The sequence below is a fragment of the Suricata suricatta genome, chromosome 5, assembly GCF_006229205.1.
Source record: "Suricata suricatta isolate VVHF042 chromosome 5, meerkat_22Aug2017_6uvM2_HiC, whole genome shotgun sequence".
NCBI lineage: Eukaryota > Metazoa > Chordata > Mammalia > Carnivora > Herpestidae > Suricata > Suricata suricatta.
In genome coordinates, this window is record NC_043704.1 from 118,247,400 (window position 1) to 118,271,174 (window position 23,775).

General features: G+C 40.3%; 1 long non-coding RNA gene and 1 pseudogene across 2 annotated transcripts in view; both read right to left on the reverse strand.

The window, feature by feature from the left end:
- Positions 1 to 11,522: 11,522 nt before the first annotated feature.
- LOC115292811 overlaps positions 11,523 to 23,775 on the reverse strand; it is a 41,312-nt gene continuing 29,059 nt past the window's right edge. For both annotated transcript variants that reach the window (XR_003909148.1, XR_003909149.1), the window contains exon 2: positions 11,523 to 11,778. This is a non-coding gene — a long non-coding RNA (uncharacterized LOC115292811). The remainder of the gene's footprint in view (positions 11,779 to 23,775) is intronic.
- Positions 14,767 to 15,167, reverse strand: LOC115292810 (annotated as a pseudogene).

Below are 23,775 nucleotides of genomic sequence, written 5' to 3' on the forward strand. Positions count from 1 at the left end.
GTGATCCTATTATTATGACACATTATTGACAGCAGGTTTATCCAATTACAACATTTAGAGTGTTAACCAATCACAGAGTAGACCTAGGACCCAGGACCCTCACATAGGGTGTAACTTTTTTTTTTTAATTTTTTTATTTATTAAAAAAAATTTTAACATTTGTTTATTTCCTTTTTTTATAATATTTTATTGTCAAATTGTTTTCCATATAACACCCAGTGCTCTTCCCCTTAAGTGCCCTCCACCATCACCACCACCTCTTTTCCCCCCTCCCCCTTCCCCTGGGTGTAACTAGTCTTAAGCAGTAAGTGATTACCTATAGCTTCTATTTCTAGGCCTGCCCTTAGGAATGTTAAGGGTATTACAAGGGTGGTCCCTCTTGCCTTGGGCAATGTATGCCCTTCTATTGTCTCGAACCTGTGTCCTTACACTAGGACCCACAATATTTTTAGGGACTTTCAAATGTCAAATTTCTTTTAAAGCAAGGTAGTGGGGGAGGTAGATTGGAGAGGCTGAAACAAAAGCAGCATTTACCAATGCACACAATGAAAGAGAGACCTTACAAAGGATTGCCCCAAACCCACACTCTTCTGTAGGGTGCCAATGGACTGCTTCACCTTGGTGGCACTTTCATTCTACAGAATTTTTCAAGCAGCTTTTCCCTGCTTTCTAGACTTCAGGATAGAGTCAGATGAAAGCAGAATCCCATCCTTTTTTTTTTTTTTCTTGGCAGTTATTGAATTTCTAGCATGTGCCAGGCTTTGAAAAAAAAGATAAGAGAGAGAAAAGAACAGCTAAAAATCAGACTTAGCTCTTCTATTAAGAGACATCCCAGATGCTTCTAGGAATAGTCAGGGAATAGCCTTCAAGGAGGGTGTGTTCCGTGTGAAATTAAAGATTCTTTCTGACAAACTTGATCGCCTGCCCCACCCCAGCATGCTAGCCTGACAAGATTTCAGCAGCAATAGCAGGTTCTCCCTTTTCTCCCCTCGCCCACCCACTTACTTATTGATGGTGTCTAGAATTCTTTTGATGACAGTAACTAGCAGTGGCTTATTTTTAGCAGTGGCATTTTTTTAGAACTAAAAATGCCTGACAAATAAAAGATATGTATAAATGATGTCAACCAGCATATAGCCCAAGAATGAGCTGGTGACACTTTCAAGATAATAAAAATTGCTATTTTAGCTATGATCCTGGTGAGAAGATTACCATTAGCATGCAACCATGTAACAATTGTTTCATTAACAAGATAAAACCTAAGATGATCTAGATGGGATATTCTGGAAATGGTGTTCATAAGTGAGTGAGTGTGTATATGTATGTGCATGGGTGTTTGTGGCAAAGTGTACTGAAGGTGCCCATGGCAAGTTGAGACAACTAGCAAAGGACAACAGCTCCCAAGGAGTCCTCATTGACTATGACATGGCAGTCCAAACGTGGGGTTGGCTTGGAACACAAAGAGATCAGGCTTCAACTTATGATCTGCCTTCTGCCGAAGGGGAGCCTGCATATCCCCATGAAGATTGAAATTCTAAAGACAAGACCAAGTAATATAAAGGTTGAGTGAAGAATGAAGTTATGAAGATAAAATGAAAAAAGACTATTTCCCTTATCAATTTCACTTGGTTGCCAATAACAGAAGTCCAGCTGTAGTGATCTTAAACACAGAAGGCTTTATTTTGACATTGTTATCATGGTAAGTCTTCTATCAAAGAATATGGCATACTTTTCTTCTTTTTCAAGTCTTGTTCTGTTTCCTTCACATTCACTTTGCACATTTCTTGTTATTTTATTCTTATTTGTTCTATCCTTTCTGTTGTTACTGTAAGTAGATTGTTTTTCCATTGTTTATATAGGTACTGAATAACTGTTACTCATATGCTGATTACTATATTTACTATATATTAATGTTGTGTCCAACCACTTTGCTGAATTCCTTTATTGTTTGTATAGTTTTTCTGTTTTTTGCCTCTTAGTCTTTCAGGTATACAATCATATCATTTGCAAATAATTGCAAGTTTACCTCCTCTTGTCCCCCTTTTATCCCCTATCTTTTTGTTTTCCTCTTGTGTAATAACAGCCAGTACCTCCAGAATAATATTAAGTAAGAGTGGTGCTGATGGATAATCTTGCCTTGTTCCTGACTTTAATGAGAATACTTTTAGTGTTCTTATCAGGAAGAGGCTAACTTGTGGATTGTGAGTTGAATTACATACAATTTTTTTAGCTAACCATGGAACTGAAAATACAGAATTTTAAATTCTTATAGAAAAGCTGGGGACTCAGAGGATATGCTAAAGAAGGATATGCCAATGGGATGGGACACCTGGGTGGCTCAGTTGGTCAAGCGTCCAACTTCCTCTCAGGTCGTGATCTCATGTTACTGGGTTCGAGCCCCGCATTGGGCTTTGTGCTGACAGCTCAGAGCCTGGGGCCTGCTTCCAATTCTGTCTCTCTCTCTCTGCCCCTCCCCCTCTCATGCTCTGTCTCTCTGTATCAAAAATAAATAAAACATTAAAAAATGAAAAAAAAAGAATGCCAATGGTGAGACACGATGGTTAGAGAAACACTTATAGGCTTGTGTTAAGAAAAACCAGGACATGTCAATGACTTAGGAAAATAAGGGAACCAGGTAGAAATGTCCTGCGCTGTGCACCAGGGGGAATGGACAGTGGGGAGGGCAAACTGGAGGGAAGACATGTAGAAATCTATGTAAGTTTCCTGTTGCTGACATAACTTATTACCACAAAGTTAGTGACTTATGCAGCAACACAAATGTATTATCTTATAGTTCTGGAGGTCAGAAGTCTAAAATGTGCCTGCAGGCCTGTGTTCATTTGGAGATTCTAGAGAATCCTTTTCCTTGCCTTTTCCAGCTTCTAGAGTTCACCTACATTCCCTGATTCATGGCCCTCTTCTCCATCTTCAAAGTGAGCAGCATAGCATCTTTTCTCCTCTCTGACCTCTGCTTCCATCCTTATATCTTCTCTCTGACTGTAACTCTACTGCCTCCCTGTTAGAAGGCCTCTTGTGATTACACTGGGCCCACCATGACAATCCAGTAAAATCTCCCCATCTCAAGAGCCTTAACTTGATCACATCCACAAGTCCAAATTAACATGTTTGCAGATTCTGGGAATTAGGATGCAGAGATCTTTGGATTATTCAATCCAACCACAGGATCTAAAATGAACTTTCTGTTTCTGTATTTTGTCCCCTGACTAGCAGGCACAGCTTTGATTCCAATCAGATCCCATAGGAATGGTACTAATAAATACAGTCATCTCAGACCAACTGAGTTCTGAAATTGTTACTGAGGAATTCAGTGGGTGCGGTTCCATTGAAGAAAGGATAAGAGACAGGTCTCTATTGTCAAGGACTTAGAGGGCATAAAGGAGGCAAATGCGTCACAGTAAGAGTGTGATAAATGAGGACTGAAATTTTACTCTGATGTATTGGCTGCTATGTTTGCAGTGCCTCGAACAGAGTAAGCACCACGCAGGCACTCACTGAGTATTTGTTAATGAATGAAATCTATATCAGAGGTGGTCTAAGGGAGCTTAGAAGGTTGGCACTGCAGAAAAGGAGAGGGAAGACCTCATGAAGGATGCTAAAGAAATTTTGGGCATGTCTGTCTCAATTTCAAGACTTCGCCTCTGGGGCTAACTCCCAGGAGTTAACTAGAAGTTTCTCAGAGAGGAGAATGAGAACCTTAACAAAATGTTGTCTTATTTTAAGAAAATGCAAAATTTATTACTTGATCAGACCTAAAAGCCTCCCTTCATGTACAAATTTTGAAATAATACAACTCTCCTCTCATCCTCAATTAAAAAACAATTTTCAAGAATTGTGTGATTTCTAAACAGGCAGGCTCAATTGGCTGCAAACATCATTTACTGTTTTGCCACCTGGTGGTGCTGCTGCAGCTGATACACAAAATACCCACCATCCTTTGTAGGTATCTCGTGAACGTAGGGAACTTCTGTGATATTGGTGCTCTTGTCACATTAGTTGTTACAATGAAACAATCTTTCTAATATCCTGCTCTTGTCACATTAGTTGTTACAATGAAACAGTCTTTCTAATATCCTGTTGGTGTCCACCAAGCTTTCACTGAAAAATTGTGCTAGTGCTCTTGCTAAAAAAAAAAGTGCTGGGGTGCCTGGGTGGCTCAGTCGGTTGGGCCTCCGACTTTGGCTCAGGTCAGATCTCGCGCTCGTGGGTTCAGGCCACGCGTTGGGCTCTGTGCTGGCAGCTGGCTCAGAACCTGGAGCCTGCTTCCTGTTCTGTGTCTCCTTCTCTCTCTGCCCCTCCCCCTCTCATGCTCTGTCAAAAAAAAAAAAAGTGCTAAAAATAATTCTGATAAACCCATGGTATACTGTGTTATTTAGGGGAGAACAGATCACTAAATATTAGAGAAAACAAAAATATTAGAGATAATATATTTACCATGAGGTTTGCTCTGCTTCTCTAGGAAGGCAGGGACACAGCTGAATCCCAGCACCTATTTTCGTGTCTGGCACACAATAGGCAAACAATATATATTGGTTGAATAAATAATAAATAAACAAGGAAGATGGCCACCTTATAGCTCCCAACCATGTATCTATCCTCTCACTTTTACCCCTACATAGAGACCAAAAGTTCCTGAAACCAAATTCTAAAAAATTTTTTTAATGTTTTTTATTTATTTTTGAGAGACAGAGAACGAGCAGAGGAGGGTCAGAAAGAGAGGGAGATACAGAATCTGAAGCAGGCTCCAGGCTCTGAGCTGTCAGCACAGAGCCCGATGTGGGGCTTGACGCAGGACTCAAACCCACAATCCGTGATATCATGACCTGAGCCAAAGCCAGACGCTTAACCGACTGAGCCACTCAGGCGCCCCTGAAACCAAATTCTAAAATCCTAGTGATGGGTTTGTGAATGGTTCAGCTCAGATTAGCTCCTCATTTTGGTCTAATCAACTATGCTAAGGAAAATAATGCCACAAAGTACAAATGGCTCCCAGAGGCTTACCATGGGATGAAAGAAGTTTTGGGGGAGAGAGGGGCACCTGAAAGGCTCAGTGGGTTGAGCATCCTGGCTATTCCACCTCAGGTTATGATCTCACCATTGGTGGGATTGAGCGCTGCATCGGGCTCTGGGCCGACAGTACAGAGCCTGCTTTGGATTCTTGCTCTCCTCTCTCTCTGCCCCTTCCTTTATGCACGTGCTATCTCTTTCAAAATAAATACATAAACAGTTTTTTTAAATCTGGGGGTTAGGGGGGAGGGAAATGTGTGAGCTAAAGTTAATTGTACAGCGTATGAATAATAGGTGTCAAATAAACATATAATTATTTCAAGTGTTTGGAGATGCTGCTGTAATTGATGAGACACAATTTGCTTTACTGTGGTCAAATACATATAACATAAAACTTGCCATTTTAATCATTTTTAAGTGTACAGTTGAGTGGCAGTAAGTACATTCACATTGGGCAAACTACATCACCGTCTGTCTTCAGAACATTTTCATCTTCCCAAACTGAAACTCTGTATCCATTAAACAATAACACAATCATCCCTCCCCTCACTCCTGGAAACCACCATTCTATTTCTGTCTCTATAAATTTGACTACTCTAGGTGCCTCATGTTAAGTGAAATCATAGATTATTGGTCCTTTTGTGACAGGCTTATTTCACTTAACGTAGTGTCTTCAAGGTTCATCTGTGATGTAGCATGTGTCAGAAGTTCCTTCCTTCTCAAAGCGGAATAATATTCCATTATATAGCTAGACGATAATTTGTTTGGCCGTTCATCCATTGAGGGACATTTGGGTTGCTTCTGGTGTTTGGTTATCACGTACAAGGCTGCTGTTAACATTGTCAAAGCATTCTCGAATTCACCACAGCTCTGTCATTATGCATCCTCTCAGTCAATGGTCCTAAAAGTACACCTACGACCATGTGTGGATCAGCAGAAAAACTGGCACCATGAGGATGTTCATGCTTGATAACTTTTGACTCTTAGAACAGGAGTATGTAAAGAGGAGAGGAATCAGTGTAGATCTGAAAATCAATTCCAGAGAAGAAGAAATGATGCAAAATAGACATCAGCCAGGAGAAAAGCACACTTAAGGAAGACTTTTCCCTGTTTCTCCTTAAGGCAGATGAGGAAGCACTGAACAGAGGGGCTCAGAATGACAGATTTCTGATTTCAACTCCATGTTCAAAATAATCTCTAACTTCTAGAACTACTGAACAATGGAACAATCTACCTTCATGAAATAAGCATTTATCTGTAGAGTACACAGACAGAGGCTGATGGATTGTAGAAAGGAGGAGGAGGTTGGAGGAGAGTTGTATCTGGGCTCTACAACTTCTTAATACGCTCACATTCTCTTTCTAATGCTTGAAACATCCGCAGAAAAGACAAAAGTGACCAAAGCTGTAGAGTTGCAAGTAAATAATTATTCTGTGTATACTTGGTTTGATAGTTATTGGTGTCATGTCCTCCAGATGAAGTTCGATAAGTCTGATAAGCTAACTTTGAGTGCTTTTAGAAATCTGCACCACCTTAGAGGAGACATTATCTGAGATTATAGTGACAGGAGCCAGAACCGATTATCAGGGACTCTGAGACCTAAACCAGGAGTCCCTGCCCTTTTTGTATAGTATATTGGGAAAATACCCTGGTAAATCCACATCAAATTAAACAAATAGCAGAGCCTTGTTACATTTTCATTTAAAAAAATTAGTGACTTCAATTTGTTCTGTTTATTAAATATTGGTTTTTAATTTTTCTTCCATGATTTCTCTTTTTATTTTTCATCATAACTTGTTGCAGGGGAGGGGCACCTGGGTGGCTCAGTCAGTTGGGCATCCGACTTCTGCTCAGGTCATGGTCTTGAGGTTTGTGAGTTCAAGCTCCACATCAGGCTGACTGCTGTCAGTGCAGAGCCTGCTTCAGATCTTCTGTCTCCCTCTCTCTGTCCCTCCCCCACTTGCATTCTCTCAAAGATAAACAAAACATTAAAAAAAAACTTGTGGGAAAAATGCCTCAAGAAGCTGTGGAGAAGTAGACAATTCTCATACTTCGGGGTTGGAAAATAAATAGGTACAACCTCTTCTGGATGGCAATTTGGCCATAGTTTTCAAAATGTGAAGTGTACATACCCTTTGACCCAGAAATTAAACGTATAGGAACTTACCTTCCGGATGCATTCTCACACTGGTGAAGAATGTATGCAGCAAAAGATCCAAGACAGTCCATTAATAAAGCACTGTTTAATAAAGGTATGGCACATCCAAAAAGATACTCAGTGTAGAGTCAGGACTGAAATGTTATGCCGTTGCTGGAATGAGGGAGATGTTTGTGGACTGACTTGGAAATTGCTCCAAATACACTACTGCATGACAAAAGCGAGGCAGGAAATATTTTTGTGCTTAAAAACAAAGACATCTTTAGGTAGAAATACAGTATATACATGTGCGCAAGCAGCTTCTAAGTTGACCCCAATGATCTCCAATCCCCAGTAACCATGCCTTCCCTGTGTAATCTCCTTCCTGTGAGATTGGGTTCAACCTAGTCACGTGTTTCTAAGGAACAGCCTAAGTGAGAGGATGTTACTTCTGAGACTTGATTATAAACAAAAACTTCGGCTGCTTGTCTTTATTGACGGTTTTGGCTCTTCTTAGTTGTTTGCTCTGATTAAGCCAGCTGCCAGGCTGTGAGGTGCCCTGTGCAGAAGCCCTTGGGGCAAGAAACGGAGGGAAGCCTTGGGCCAAAAGCTAGTGAAGAAATCAGGCCAGCAGCCCAACAGCCTCTGAGAAACTCAATCTTGCCAACAACCCTCTGAGTGAGCTTAGAAGCAGATCCTCCTGAGTAGAGTTATGAGATGACTGCAGGCCCAGCTGACATGATCTTGTGAAAGACTCTGAGCCAGAGGCCCAGCTAAGCCGATGGATTCCTGATCACAGAATATGTGGCATTATAAATGTTCATTGTTTGAAGCCACTGAGTTTGGGGGTAATTTGTTGCACAGCAGTAGATAACTAATACAAGATATAATGTGTATTCGTTCATATATACAATATAGTTCTTTAAAAATTGGCCACTGTGGGGGTGCCTGGGTGGCTCAGTCGGTTAAGGCTCTGACTCTTGATTTTGGCTCAGGTCATGATCTCACAGCTCATGAGTTTGAGCCCTGTGTTGGGCTCTCTGCTGACAGCGAGGAGCCTGCTTGGGATTCTCTCTCCGTCTCTCTGCCCCTCCCCTGCTCAATCTGTCTGTCTCTCTCTCTCTCTCTCTCTCTCTCAAAATAAATAAATTTACTTAAAAAAAATTGGCCACTGTGCTTTCTCCCAAAGAGGAAATTTAAGATTCTGGGGAACAGAGGTAGAAGGAAACTTACTTTTTACTGTATGTCCTTTGGTCTTCCTGAATATATTGTTTATTTAACAAACGAACAGAAAGAAGTAGTAACATTTTTAACATCCTCAATAAACAAAAATTCCAAAGTGCCATTCTTAAATTCTCATATGAATTTTTTCCTATATCTATATACATTAGATACTCACAAAGAAGTTTATACTTCTTTAACCTGAGCACATATTATGTCACTTCACATTAAAAAGAGAGAGACACTATTTTGATATTTTTTGGAGTAATGGGGGAAAAATGCATTGTTTTCGACCTCCTTGTCCACCCCTCCTGGTCTGACTCTCCTGTGCTCCAAGTACACCAAGGTTCTGGTTCCCGCACTAGGCTCTATTTTTTCTAGTCTCTGTCCCTTAACTTACACCTTCTCCCAATTTAAGATACTTTTCCTCCCAGGCTCTTCCCCTAATTACTATGCAAAATATAAGACTCAACTCCAGGCTCCTCCTCTCACCCCTCAGCCTATTGCTGTCCCACCCTACCTCTGGCCAGCTCCCTCATCCAGCAATTCTGTTTTCTGGCTACACTCCCAGATACATTGGCCCTTCACTCCTTTTTGGCTGTCCTCATTTTACATAGTCCAAGACAGGTATTCACCCATGTCCTGTCATTTTTCTATCTTGCGTACTAGTTGGTAAGCTCCATGGAGATGGGAAGGAAAGTTATAGAAGGCAGGGATATGGGAACTGTGGTAAAACATGCCCTTTTATGTTCTGTTCCCAGTGCATAATCTGAACTAGAGAAGTAGAAGTGGATATGTTTAGCTCACATAGAGTTGCTTACATTCCTGACACAAATACACAAGACATGTTTTAAGATGTAGATATGCATCACCTTAAGATGCATCTATAGAATACCTTTAGTGGCAACTGACAGAAGGTCCCTCAATTATGTAGCTTAAATTGCAAGGGGACTTTATTTAACCATCAAGAAGTTCAGAGGTAAGACTGCTCCAGGATTTGTTAATTTAGCAGCTCAGTCTCATCAAAGACCCAGGTCCCTTCCATCTTTTTGCTCTGCCATCTTCAGTGGGTAAGCCTGCACTCAGACTCATACCCACTGTGTTCACAGAATGGCTACCACAGCTCCCAACATCACAGCAGAAGAAGTGTTTCTTTCTTCCTGGAAGCTTGGATAGCTCTTTTGTTTTAAGACTGAGGGAACAGATTCCTAGAAGCCATTCCAGCAGACTTTCTCTCCATGTTTCATTGGCCATAAAAGGGTTGATGCCCCTGCCCTGTCTATCTAATGGCCAGGGGAGTAAGATAGATGATCATCGGCTTACATGGAGCACCTGGCTGACTAGGGCATACATTATCTGAATAAAATCTGGGTTCTGCTAAAAAAGAAAGAAGGGAGGTGGGTAACAACAACACTGTCTTCTATATTGTGAGGACCTGGGCTCTCTGACTTTTTTTCCCCACTATTGTGCTAAATTGCATATATTATAATTAAAAAACACTTCATCACACCCAGCACCTAGAAATCTATTTTTAAAAGTGCCACACATGTGACCTAAATCCAGTTCAGAATATGGATTTTTAAAACTTTCACATTGGTCTGACTAGTCTTACTGTTAGCGAAAGATACAATGGGGTCTGAGTGAGAAGAGTGAGGCAGTTAAACGCAGGACCAAGCTGGTGTTTGACAAGGGACTGAAAGGATGACATTTCCCCCTTGCCAAATTGGCCGGAACTCTTCAGAGAGCTGAAAGAGCAACCACACCAGGAGCTGATAAGCTGGGCATGTTGTAGAATAGGACACACAGGCTCTCTAGCCAGACTGACTTAGTTTAAATCCTAGCTCCAACACTTAATATCACATGAAATTTGGGGAATGACATTACATTTTCTGGGCCTCTATTTCCTTCTATGTAAAACAGAGATAGTAATACAAACCTTGCAGGTTTCTGAGAGGATTAAGTAAATATCTGAAATAAAAAGCATATGGTATAATGTCTGGAACATAAGAATAAAATATCAAACCTATTATGGTTAAAAACAAAACAAACAAAAAACAGTGTTATCATAGCACAAAAACTAACAAATTGGCCAATGGAATAAAAGAGAGATCTCTAACATAGATTCTTTTGCACAAGGGAAACTAATATACAACAAAGGTGTCACATGTCACCACAAATCAATGGGGGAAAGGATGAATGGCCCAACAAATGGTGGTGAGAAAAGTGACTCACTATGAAGAAAAGGAAATGGTCCCCATCTAGCACCATGCCCCAAAGCAGGTTGATGGGACTATGGTGCAAAACTTCCTTTTCACTTTCCAGTATGGTTTCAAGATGAAAGAAGGATCCAACTGTCTAAGGAAGAACTCTAATATTGATGGAAGAAAGTATAGGAGGGTGTCTTTGTAACCCTAGGAGTTGGGAATCACTTCCTAAACAAAATTTCACAAGCACATGCTTTAAGACAAAAGTTGACGCATTTAAGGGGTGCCTGGTTGGCTCAGTTCGTAGAAAATGTGACTCTTGATCTTTATGCTGTAAGTTCGAGCCCCATGTTGGGTGTCAAGACCACCTAAAAAAATAAAATCTTTAAAAGGGGCACCTGGCTGGCTCAGAAAGTAGAGCATGCGACTCTCAATCTCGGAGTGTCAGTTCAAGCCCCACAGTGGGTGTGGAGGCTATTTAAAAAAAAAAAAGTTGATGCATTTGATTACCTAAAAAAAATTAAGGAATTGGAATCAACAAAAGCCATCACAAATAAAAATAATAGAGTGCAGAATATTAGAAGATATTTTATTGGTAAAAATAAAAAGGTATTAATATCTAGAGTATACAAGAACTACCAATCATCAAGAAAAAACACCAACTTCACAAGAAAAATGGACAAAAGATAGGAACAGGCAATTTAAGGAAAGGAAGCCAAAGTCTAACAAACGTAGAAAGAAGTATTCAATTTTATTAATAATCCTAAAGAAATCCAAGTGAAACAAGATATCATTTTATACCTATTAGAAAGCTGAATGATAACAAGTGTTGGTGGGCATGTGAGACACATGATGCCCTGTGATCAGGAGTTCTCATTTGTCTAGATTTTTTCCCACTTATCTATTATGTGAATAACAAAACATCCAAAACTTAGTGGCTTGAAACAACCACTTTATTTAGCTAGAAATTCTATGGGTTTTCAATTTGGACTGGGTTCTCCTGGGTAGCCAAGCCTTCTGGTCCAAATGTTCTCCACTCACTCACATACCTGGGGCCTCCACTAAGGTGGCTGAGGACATGGGTCCTCTCTCCACATGGTCTCATCCTCCAGCTGGCTAGGCTGAGCTTGACGGCATGATGGTTGAAGGGCTCTCATCTCAACAAGGAGGATTTGTGGGCTCTCTTGAAGTCTAGGGTCAGAACACAAACATTTTCTGTCACTTTCCACAAAGCAAATCACAAGATCAAATCAGATTCAAGGGGGAGGGAAGTAGGTTCTACCTTTTGATGGGAGTTGGTACAAAGAATTTGTGAACATTTTTTTTTGCCTTCTGGTATAGAATGTGTGCCTTAGTTCATACATTCTGGAGAATAATCTGGTACTCAAATTAAATATTTATATTCCTTTTTTAAAGTTTATTTATTTATTTTGAGAGAGAGGAAGGGGGAGAGAGGAAGGGAGAGAGAAATCCCCGCACTGAGAGCACAGAGCCTGAAGCAGGGCTCAAGCCCATGAACCATGACATCATAACCTGAGCTAAAATCAAGAGTCAGATGCTTAACCAAATGAGCCACCCAGGCGCCACCAAATACATTTATATTCCATAACCCAGTAATTTCTTCCCTGAATACATATTCTGAATATATTCTCACTCAGGTTCATTAGAAGACTGCATTAATTGTGGTAGCAGGAAGTTAGAGATAATCAGATATACATCACTTGGTGAATAGATTGTTGCAGTTGTGGATATACACCAAGGAGTATTATGCAACAATTAAAAACAATAGATTAAAAGTATACATAGAGGGGTGCCTGGGTGGCTCAGTCGGTTAAGTGTCCAACTTCAGCTCAGGTCATGATCTCGCAGTTCGTGAGTTCAAGCCCCACATTGGGTTCTGTGCTGGCAGCTCAGAGCTGTTTCAGTTTCTGTGTCTCCCCCTCTCTCTGCTCCTCCCCCACTCGTGCTCCATCTCTGTCTGTCTCAAAAATAAAGAAACTATAAACAATTCTTTTTAAATAATAAAATAAATGTACACATAGCAATATAAACAGATCCCAAAGACATATGTTAAAGAAGAAGAAAAGAAACAGAATGAGACATATAGTACAGTGCCATTCAATTATAAAATACATGTGCACAAAATAATACACATTTTGCAAGAAACATGCAGATACACATTAAACACATTATAATGGTTGCCTTTGGGGGAAGTCTTAAAGGGAAGCAGACCAGAGAAGTGAAGATAATAGATTATTTAATGTAGAAATCAATGACAAGAGGAGCCCTCCCCAGACCAACAATAACAAGGTACCCTGAAATTTGAAACCTCTGCATCAGAGGTCCAGGAAGAAAAAGAGGTGATAGCTGCTTCATCTCATCCATCCCTTCTTGCACAAGAGTTCCTTTTCATCATAAAACATTAAAGAATTGTCAACTTCAGAAATAACAAGAGCCAAGGAAGGCGAAGGGCTGGCCCAGGGACAAAGACCTATATGAGGGTCATGTCTCTGTGTAAGGGCCACTTCCACAGGTGGTAATTTCAAGAAAATGTGGCATATTAATATCCTGGGCATTTTTGCTAGAGTCCAAGGGCAACAGGCACAGGAACTGGATGTTCTTCCTTGAAAAGTACTCAGCACCTATTCTTTTTTCCTACTACTGACTGTAAGAATTACCTTAAGATGGTGACCAAGCGGCCATTCTGCTGTGGGTCAGAGAAGAACTCCCTGCATTGACAACCCCCACCCTGCAGACCTGGAATGTCCCATGCCATTTGAAAACAGCCAATCATGAAGCTCCAGCTTCCCATCAACCTATCCCATCCTGCCACAGCCCTAAAATGCCCTTATTTGGCAATCTGCCCTCCCAAGACCTAACTTGGAACTCTTTCACCCATAAAATAACTCGCCCCTCCCATACCAGGCACAACTTCCCTGACTCCCCACTCCCGGAGTCACAGAACCTCGCCTGGGAATTGCATATCCCAATAAAGGCTTTCTTGGCTCCATAACTTGGTCTCTTTCTTTCCTCTCTTCTCTGCCTCTATCTATTAATCTTACACTGACCTGAGGGGAATTGTTGGTTACCTTCATCAAGATGGCCACAATTCATCCTACTCTGAGCTTAACTCCTTGTTGGAAAAAAGTACTTTCAGAAAACCACACCCCAACTCTCCTTTGGCTTCCAGGCCTCTTCAGATAGGTCCTGGTTTACCATGACCAGGCCCCAGGGCACTTTGCAAACAAAGGACATTGACCGTCACACTCTTAAAAATGTCCACGAATTTTGTTCTTAGATCATTTACTAGAAGTCAAGCATTCTTTCATTTACCAATTCCAATGACTACTTACTGAATGATGCATCCTTTGTTTCTTTCATGGGCAAATTAAAACTATGGTTAGTTTAGGGTTTTTTCTTCCAATTCATTTATCCATATAACTAAATCTAGACTTGGAAAGTCACATTTGATCTGTGTATTCAACTCCAGAAAATTGGATATTAAAGCAAATTAAGTATGTTTCCAATCATTCTCTTTGTTAGTTACTATTTGTTTCTGGCTTAAGAAATGTACCTGTTGTCATGGGCTGAATGTTCGTGCTCTCCCCACCCAGCCCCCACCCTAGCTCAAATTCTTATGTTGAAATCCTAACTCTCAATGTGATGGTATCAGGAAGGGGGGCTTTTGAGAGGTGATTAGGTCATGAGGATGAAGCCCTGACGAATGGGATTAGTGCTCTTATAAAAGAGGCCCCAGAGATCTCTCTCACCCCTTCTGCCATATGAGGACACAGTGAGATAAACATCTGTGACCCAGGAAGCAAGTTTTCACCACATACCAAATCTGCCAGCACCTTGATCTTGCTTCCCAGCTTCCAGCACTGTGAAAAATAAATGATTTTTGTTTAAGCCGCCCAGTCTCTGGTGTTCTTGTTATAGCAACCTGAATGTTTATGTTTCTCATGGCTTTTTATTTTTTCCTTAGTACTTAGAGTTTTCACTCAGATTTGTAAAACACAGAAGTCCTTGATTTTTAAGAAAATGAGGAGCTGGTGAAAGAATAGGTTTCTTTAACCACTAGAGGGCATGTTGCAACAGATGTTTTGGATTTTTTTCTCCCCAATTCTACATAATTTGAATATCTTTTAAGTTTGTTTGTTTGTTTGTTTTTTTAAAAAATTTTTTATTACTCAAAAAAGCTTCATTTATTTAGCTTTCTGACTCTGAGCTTGTGCCTTCAACACTTTCACAACGATTTTCTGCTCCTTAGTAAGGAAAGCACGCTTGATCCTGTCACGAACACACTTAGCGCACATGGAACCACCATAGGCCCTGCTGACGTGTTTTTTCGTCTTAGACAACCTCATAAGAACTTTGTCTTACAGCACGAACTCCTCGAAGTCGGCCTGGGCACACGCCACAGGCAGATTTTGGTGCTTTCCCAACCTTCTTAGTATAAAGGTAAACGATTCTGTTACCCGGAGTTCGGGACGGCCTAGTTTTGTTAGAGGCTGTGTTGTAGGACAGCCTACGACGGTATGTCAAACGTTGGACCATCCTGAAGGCCTACAGACGCCGTCCCCAGAAGAGGAAAAAAAAAAGTATTTGTTTATTTAATTTTGAGAGAGAGAATGCACAATTGAGAGAGGGGCAGAGAGAGAGATAGGGAAACACAGAATTCAAAGCAGGCTCTGTTATGCCCAAGATTTCAATATCATCTCCAAAAATCAGAGACAGCCAGGGAGACCGAGTCACGCATGCAAAAGCAAAGGGCTTTATTATTACAGGCTTATAAGCTCAGGCTCACAGACCTCACCAACACAGTGGATCCATGCTGAGAGCCCCGAACAAAGGTGGGTAGGGCTTTTTATGGGGTTTGGGAAGGGGGAGTTATAGGAAATTGTGACATAGTGACCCAATCACTATTGCCTATCATTATTGGCAGTAACTTTAACCATACACATTGTTACTTTTGGTAGGACCCAATCACAACATTTAGAGCATTGAGTGGACCCAGGACCCTCAGGTAGGGTGTGACTAGCCTTAAGCAATAGGTGATTATCTATAGCTTCTATCTTTAAGCCTGCCCTTAGAAATGTTAAGGGTGTTAGCTGCCCTTTCCTGATTGGGTGTTACAAGGGTGGTCCCTCCTGCCTTGGGCACTGTGTGCCCTTCTATTGTCTAATGATTCTGAGAGACCAACATTTAGGCCTCCAAGGTCAGAGGGAAACTTGAATCCTGTCATGGAGTCAGTTTGATTCAGACCTGCGTCCTTACAGCTCCAGCCTCTGAGCTGACAGCAGAGAGCCCGAAACAGGGCTTGAACTCACAAACCATGAGATCATGACCTGAGCCGAAGTCCGACGCTTTTGTTTTTTAATTTTTTAATGTTTTATTTATTTTTGAGAGAGAAAGACAGTGTGAACAGGGGAGGGTCAGACAGAGAGAGGGACACACAGAATCCGAAGCAGCCTCCAGGCTCTGAGCTAGCTATCAGCACAGAGTCCGATGCACGGCTCAAACCCACGAATCGTGAGATCATGACCTGAGCTGAAGTTGGACGCTTAACCGACTGAGCCACCCAGGTGTCCCAACCAAAGTCCAATGCTTACCCAACTGAGCCACCTACCTAGGTGCCCCGTAAGTGTGTATTTTTAAAGAATGCCAAAGAATAAGAGAAAGGGCAAAAGAACTTTGATTTTTTCAATGTAAATGACTTTTTAAAAACCTTCATTCGCTAAATAATAAATGATTAAGTATGAAGAAAGGGACAAAATAGAGGGGAAAAAAATCAAAATACTTAAAACCTAAAAACTGATAAGTACAGATGCTGTACTTGACAATCAAATGAATAAATACACAAATTGTTCTCTTCAGCTATTAAGTGGAAAGTGGGTGACTCGGACTCTCTAAGGAGACAAAGAGGAAGTTGCGGCACCAGAAAAGAGCTGTAGTATGAAGTGTACACGAAAGATACCCTCTGGGGTTGTGAAGAGAGGAAATTCTGTGCTTCAGCAGAAGTCATTCGATGCTGTATTTCGTCTTATTGAATAGGCTATATATATATATATACATAATCAAAAAAATTTAAAGTTACAGAATATGTACAGTGAATGGAAAAGTCTCCCTTCCCACAATACACAGTTCCCCTCCTTAGAAGCCACTATTATTACTGATTTTCAACATATCCTTTAAAAACAATTCTATACATTTACAAGCATATAATTGAGCAAACATAGTTTTTTACATTTTTTGAGGCTACAAAATAAGGATTTGATTTTGTATATATTGCAAAATGATCACCAAAATAAGTTTGGTTAACATCCATCACATACATAGTTACAGGTTTTTTTTCCTGTGATAAGAACTGTCCAAAAAAAAAAAAAAAAGGAAAGAAAGGAAAGAGGGGCACTTGGGTGGCTTAGTCAGTTAAGCATCCAACTTTTGATTTTGGCTCAGGTCATGATCTAATGGTGGGTGAGTTCGAGCCCTGCATCAGGCTCTGCACTGACGGTGCAGAGCCTGCTTGGGATTCTCTCTCTCTCCCTCTGTCTCTCTGTCCCAGCCCTCCTTGTGATCTCTCTCTCTCTCTCTCTCTCTCTCTCTCAAAATAAATAAACTTAAACAAAACAAACAAAAAAGAATTGGGCACCTAGGGAGTTTAGTCGGTTAAGCATCTGACATGGGTAAGGTTATCATCTCATAGTTTGTGGGTTCGAGCCCTGCATCATGCTCTATTCTGACCCATCAGAGCCTGGATCCTGCTTTGAATTCTGTCTCTCTCTCTCTCTCTTCCCCTCCCCTGCTCACACTCTGTCTCTTTGTGTCTCAAAAAAAAATAAATGTTAAAAAATGTAAAAAAAAAAAAGTTATCAAGATCCTAGCTACTTTCAAATATGCAATACAGTATTATTAACTATAGTCACCATGTGCTGTTCATTACATCATGATTTTGCTTCTTTTTCTTTTTTAAATTATCTCAGAGATCCTTCTCTGTACATATAGATCTGCCTTATTTCTATCTTATTATTTTTAGTGGCTACCTGTTATTGAAGTTACATTATTACTTTATAATTTTGTTTAACTTATACCCATCATTTATTTAATCACTCTCTATTAACAAACATTTAAGTTCTTCCTAGCATTTTTTTTATTTTAAATTATTTTATGTTTATTTATTATTGAGACATAGAGAAACAGAGCATGAGTTGGGGGTGGGGGGAACATAGAGAGAGGGACACACAGAAATCCAAAGTAGGCTCCAGGCTCCGAGCTGTCAGCACAGAGCTAAACTCGAACCTACAAACCGTGAGATTGTGACCCGAGCTGAAGTCAGATGCTTAACCGACCAAGCCATCCAGCTGCCCCATCTTTGTAATATTTTTAAAAATTAACACTACTGCAAGACATATGCCATTTGTCATCATGTATATCTGTTGACTAATTACTAGGATTGAGTCAGAGGATGTGCATAATTAAAGTTTTGGTAGTCACTGTCAATGTGTCTTCTACGAAGGCAGGCTAGCCAAATTCCCACCACAATCCTTGTTTTCCCCTACCTTGCTCACACAGCTTGTATTTAATTTTTTTCTTTCGGCCAATCTGTTAGGTGAAAACCAGTATCTCCTTGTATTTGGCTTTGTGTTTCTCTTAATATAAGTGAGTTGAGCATCTTTTTGACTATAGAGGAGAAAGGCTGGTCTTAAACAGGGCACTATCTACTACGTAAAGGAGTAGAATGTTGGGGTATTATCAGCCAAATGAAGACCAGAGGGGAGTGCATTTTCATAGGGAAAAGAGAATCTGGGCAAGTCTTGAACTGGCCCTAAAAATAAGACCCTCAGCATCACCCTGCAACTCTTCTACTCAGGCCTGTACCATGCAGGCACCCCGGTCCCTCAGCAGATCTCAGAGGAGCCCTCCCCAGCAAACCAAGATCACATCAGACACCACTTAGGACCAAAATGTACCAAATGCTTCTCTTCTTCATAATCCTCAGCACTGCTCTGGCCTATTCCCCTGCTCAACCTTTTCCCTAGCACTTTTTAGACTAACTCTGTCCCATAGAAATATAATTCAAGCTTCATATGTAACTTAAAATTTTCTAGGAGCTACATTTTAAAAATGTAGAAACAGTTGTAATTGCTTGAAATAATATTTTTATTTAATATAATATATCGAAAGCATTATCAACATGTAATCAATGTGAAAAATTATTGATATTTTACATTCTTCTTTTTGGACTAAGTCTTTGTAATCCAGGGTGTATTTACACTCACACCACATTTCCTTTGGGACTGGCCACATTTCAAGGGCTCAATAGCAGCATGTGACTTGACCAGCATTGTCGAGCAGAATTTTATGCAATAATAGAAATGTCAGATCTTTGTTCGCATAAATACTCTTTATCCTTCTATATAGTCCATTCGTTCCCCAAAGCACTTTTTTCCTTTTCCTGCATCCATGAGACCCAGACCCTCCAAGATCACTGTATCACGGTGGGCATTTCTAGCGGAGGCCACTTACTCTTCTGTCTCCCAAACCACCAGAATCAGCTCCTCATACAAGCTTCACTCCAGGTCTCTGCTGTCCAATATGATAAACATAAATAGACATGTGGCTACTTAAATTCAAATTAATTTAAATAATTTCTTTTTCTCAGTTGTACTAACCACATTTCAAGTGCTCGGTAGCCACATGTGGCTAGTGGTCATTGTATTGCACAGCAGAGGCCCAGACTATTTCTCCTCCTCTACTGGATAAAGCCCCCTCCCTTTGGGGGCTTCTGTCATATGGCTCTAGAACCTCCAGCCATGCCCTTGGGGAAGCCATGGAATGGCCTCTCCTGATTAAGACATTTTGAGGATTCTCCTCATTCTTCATAGCCTTTAGAATGCTCCATGGTGCTCTACCCCAGCTCTCAGTATCACTTGGGCTTCATAGCATCTGTGTACCTCAAGGTAATAGCTTTGTTGAATGTTTCTTACACCTCCTTCACCTTCACTCCATTGCAGTCACCTACTCCCAGAACCTGCATCACCTGGCACTGACCTATCCCAGAAATCTTTTTTATTCTTTTATTTAAAAAAATTATTTTTTTAAGCATTTATTCATTTTTGAGAGACAGAGTGCGAACGGGGGAGGAGCAGAGAGAGAGGGAGACACAGAGTCCAAAGCAGGCTCCAGGCTCTGAGCTGTCAGCACAGAGTCTGATGCGGAGCTCGAACTCACTGACTGTGAGATCATGACCTGAGCTGAAGTCGGACCCTTAACCAACTGAGCCACCCAGGTGCCCCTTTATTCTTTTATTTATAATTAATGAACACGTGATACATAGTACACTTTTCCTGGAAAACAACAACAACTGAACCATATAGCTAAAGGGAAGGTCCCCATTAACCAGCCCACTCCTGATTTCGGGCTCTTTCTTGAGCCCTTCTCCCCACCTCCTCTCTCTTGTATTTCTAAACCTCAGTAAGTGTGTCCATACTGTTCTGCAACTTGCTTGTTTTTCTTAATAATATGTCTTGCGGACCTTTTCATGTCACAACACATAGATCCACATCTTCCTTGTTCTATGCATGTGAGGGCAGAGGAGAGGTATTATATTCACATAGTTAAGGCCCATTCTTATCCTTTATCTATACCATTCCTATGCCAGTTTCACAGAGAACCGCTTCTGTAAGTTTCTTATTACAACTAGTTACTGTTCATGCATAGCAAATGGGAATATGGAATCTTATTTCCTTCCCATTTTCCTCCCATTTGATGTATATTTTATACACTGTTCTGTACTGTGAAGTGCCTTTCCATATCAGAACATAGAGAGCACTTTCATTCTTTTTTCCATGGTGTGGTATTATTCTAGTGTATGCCTGTACCATAACTTAATCAGGTCCCTGTTGATGGGGCCTTGGATTGTTTTCAGTGCTTACTATTATAACCAGTGCTACAATAAAGAACTTCATACTTATGTCACTTTCCATATGTGGAAACATATCTGTAGAATGAATTGAATTTCCAAAATGGAAATTGCACAAGTGGTATTTAAATTGCTAATTTTGATAAATGCCACTGAATTGCCTTCCACAGACACTATATCAACTCATACTCCCATCAGTGCACAACTCAGCGTTTTTAACTGCTGAATAATATTTCAAAGCACAGAAGCTATGCATTATAGTGTTAGGTCCTGCCTACTGATGCAGGACATTAGGTTGTTTTCAATGGTTGTATTACAAAAATGCTGCAATAAACATCCTTGCATGTGCTTCTTTGAACATATACATACATACATACACATATATATAATAATTAAAGAAAATACAGACCAAGAGAAGCAGTTGTGTCAAGGCTCCAAGGTGGAACAGAGTTCAGAGTGATGAGAAGTAGGAAGATAGCCTGTGTGGCTGGAGGCAAGGGCCTGGGCGGAGACCTCAGGGCAGACGCGAGCAGCAGCCATAACAGGGCCATGGAAGCCATTGGTAAGGCTTTGGATTTTATTCAGAGATCAAGATGATATGATGAACATTTTAAAAGCTCATTCTGGCTGCTGTATGGAAAATGGTATTGAGGAAAAGAGTAGTAGCAAGAGCCAAGCAAAGATGAATGTAAGAACGGGCACCAGAACCCTGGCCAAAGGGAGTGGAATAAATCCTTAGCAAGTTGTAGCAAATGGGAAGTAAATGGAATAGGAAGTGCCCGGCTCCCAGCTTCGGAATCTCTAAAGTGTGATGAGGGACACATAAAGCCACAAAACAACCACAGCTTCTTCTCTCAAGGAGCTTATTCCTATGCAGATTAAGCAAATGATTTCAGGTGTGGACAACAGTCTACACACAGTGTGATAGAAAATAGAGGGGCGGCTGGGTGGCTCAGTCGGTTGAACGTCCAGCTTCAGCTCAGGTCATGATCTCCCAGTTCATGGTTTCGAGCCCCACATCAGGCTCTGTGCTGACAGCTCAGAGCCTGGAGCCTGTCTTCAGATTCTTTGTCTCCCTCTCTCTCTGACCCTCCCCTGCTCATGCTGTTTCTCTCTCAAAAATCAATAAGACAGTAAAAAAAGAAAAAAGAGCATAGGTTTTGAAAGTCAGTTGGCTCTGTATTCAGTGGAAATTCTGTTCTTCCACTTATTAGCTGTTACTTTGTTAAAGTCTCTCTCTTTCATCTGATTTCTTCATCTCTAAGGCTTAGTGCGAGGATTAAATGAGATCAGTTTTGAAAGGCCTCTAACACTGGTAAAAAGGAGGTACTTAACTATATTTTGGTGAATGAATGGGAAAAAACCATTCCCCTTTATCCGCCAGCTGTGTTCCTATGCCCCTGCCGGCCTTTGCAGGCAGTCATCTTGGTCCTAAATTCCTGCCGACCCCTCCAACTACAGGATGTGTTTACCAATGGAGTCAGCCCAGCTCATTAACTCTTTGCACATGGTTTTGTCAGAATCGTAAATTCCTAACTAATGCAAGTGGATTGTTTGCACTCTTTTGGGTTTATTCTTTTTCCAAAGTTATTCCGTTTAAAAATAAATAAAATATTTCCCACTCTCTCCCCTTTTACTACCAGGGAGTTTAAAGTATACTAGAAACAATAGATGGAAGAATTCATTTATTCACTTAATGGATACCAAATTATTATAGTTAAGTTTATTGTTTTAAACCACAGCTCCATGGGGGACATTAATAAATGTGATTGCTTTTACTAGAATATTCGTTAATCCTGTGGCTTAGTGCACTGTTAGTGGAACATGCTCTTCCAGTGACTTTTAATGAGCATACTCCAATGTCTAGCAGAAAAGCAAAGAAAATAATTTTACAAATACATACATCTTAAAAAGACTAAGACAGTTTTTGAATCTCCTTACACTCAGAACATATCACAGAGTTAGAGTTGCTCTTAAATATAATTTCTTGTTCTGATAAGTTTTTCTCTACAGATCTTTTTCAAATTTAAAATAGAAATCTATTCCTGGCTAATGGAGTTTTAAAAGACTTTCTTTGGCTTGGAAGCCATGCTTAAGATGATTTGTTCTGGTAGTTACAGGGTTTCGCCTTCTTTGTGAGTAAATAATTCTAAACCCACGAAGCAACATGATGATAACAGATATAGTACCTTGTAAATCCAGGTCATATCCACAGTTGCAAAATGAAATGATGTTATTTACAAAATCATTGGAGCTTTCCACTCAAGGAAAATAGATTGCCAAGGTGTCAAATCCAACATTAAGTCTTTGTGTATACCCTTTCATGCCTTCCACTGCCCTCATACCAATCTATATAAATCAATGCATATATAGGCGAGGCAGTTTCTGCCCCTATTTCTTTTTTGACAGCATGAGAGTAAAGGCCCTTGGCTCAAGAAAGCGGACCACACATACACATTTGCCTTCTTTTGTTCCAGAGACCATTACTGTATATGAGGGTTGTAAAATTAAAATAACAAAGTGAACAGGTGAGGGAGTCACCAATAGATAATCATTTCTGGGAGACAAATCAGATAAAATACAGCAAAGAAAGAAAACACCCAAGATACAGCAGGAAGGAGGAGGCAGACGCATATTGAGAGAGCCCCCAGCAATGATGTTTAATGAAAATATCACATGTAAATGGCTTAGCACATTGTAAGTGCTCAATAAATGTTAGCTATTATGTCATTACTCAAGAACTTGCTTTTGCTGGTCCAGATAAATACATCTACATGTAACTTATCCTTTGTAGAAGTACATAATATTCTATGATTTATTCATCCATTTTCTTATTTGAGAATCTTTCATGTATTACAATACATGCCTATCTGAAGAAGCAAGAAAGGTCTCAAATACACAACCTAACCTTGCCCCTAAAGGATCTAGAAAAGGAAGAGTAGCGTGCATTGGTGGTATAGTGGTGAGCATAGAAAAGGAACAGTAAACAAAGCCTAAAGCCAGCATAAGAAGGGAAATAATAAATAATAATCAAGATTAGAGCAGAAATAAATGATGTGTGTATATATATACATATATAAATATGTGTGTGTACACACACACACATTATATATATATATATGCATATATATATATATATATATATATATATATATATATATATATAACATAGAACAGGTAAGCGAAACTAAGAGTTGGTTCTTTAAAAAATTAAAAAAAGGGCGCCTGGGTGGCTCAGTCGGTTGAGCGTCCGGCTTCGGCTCAGG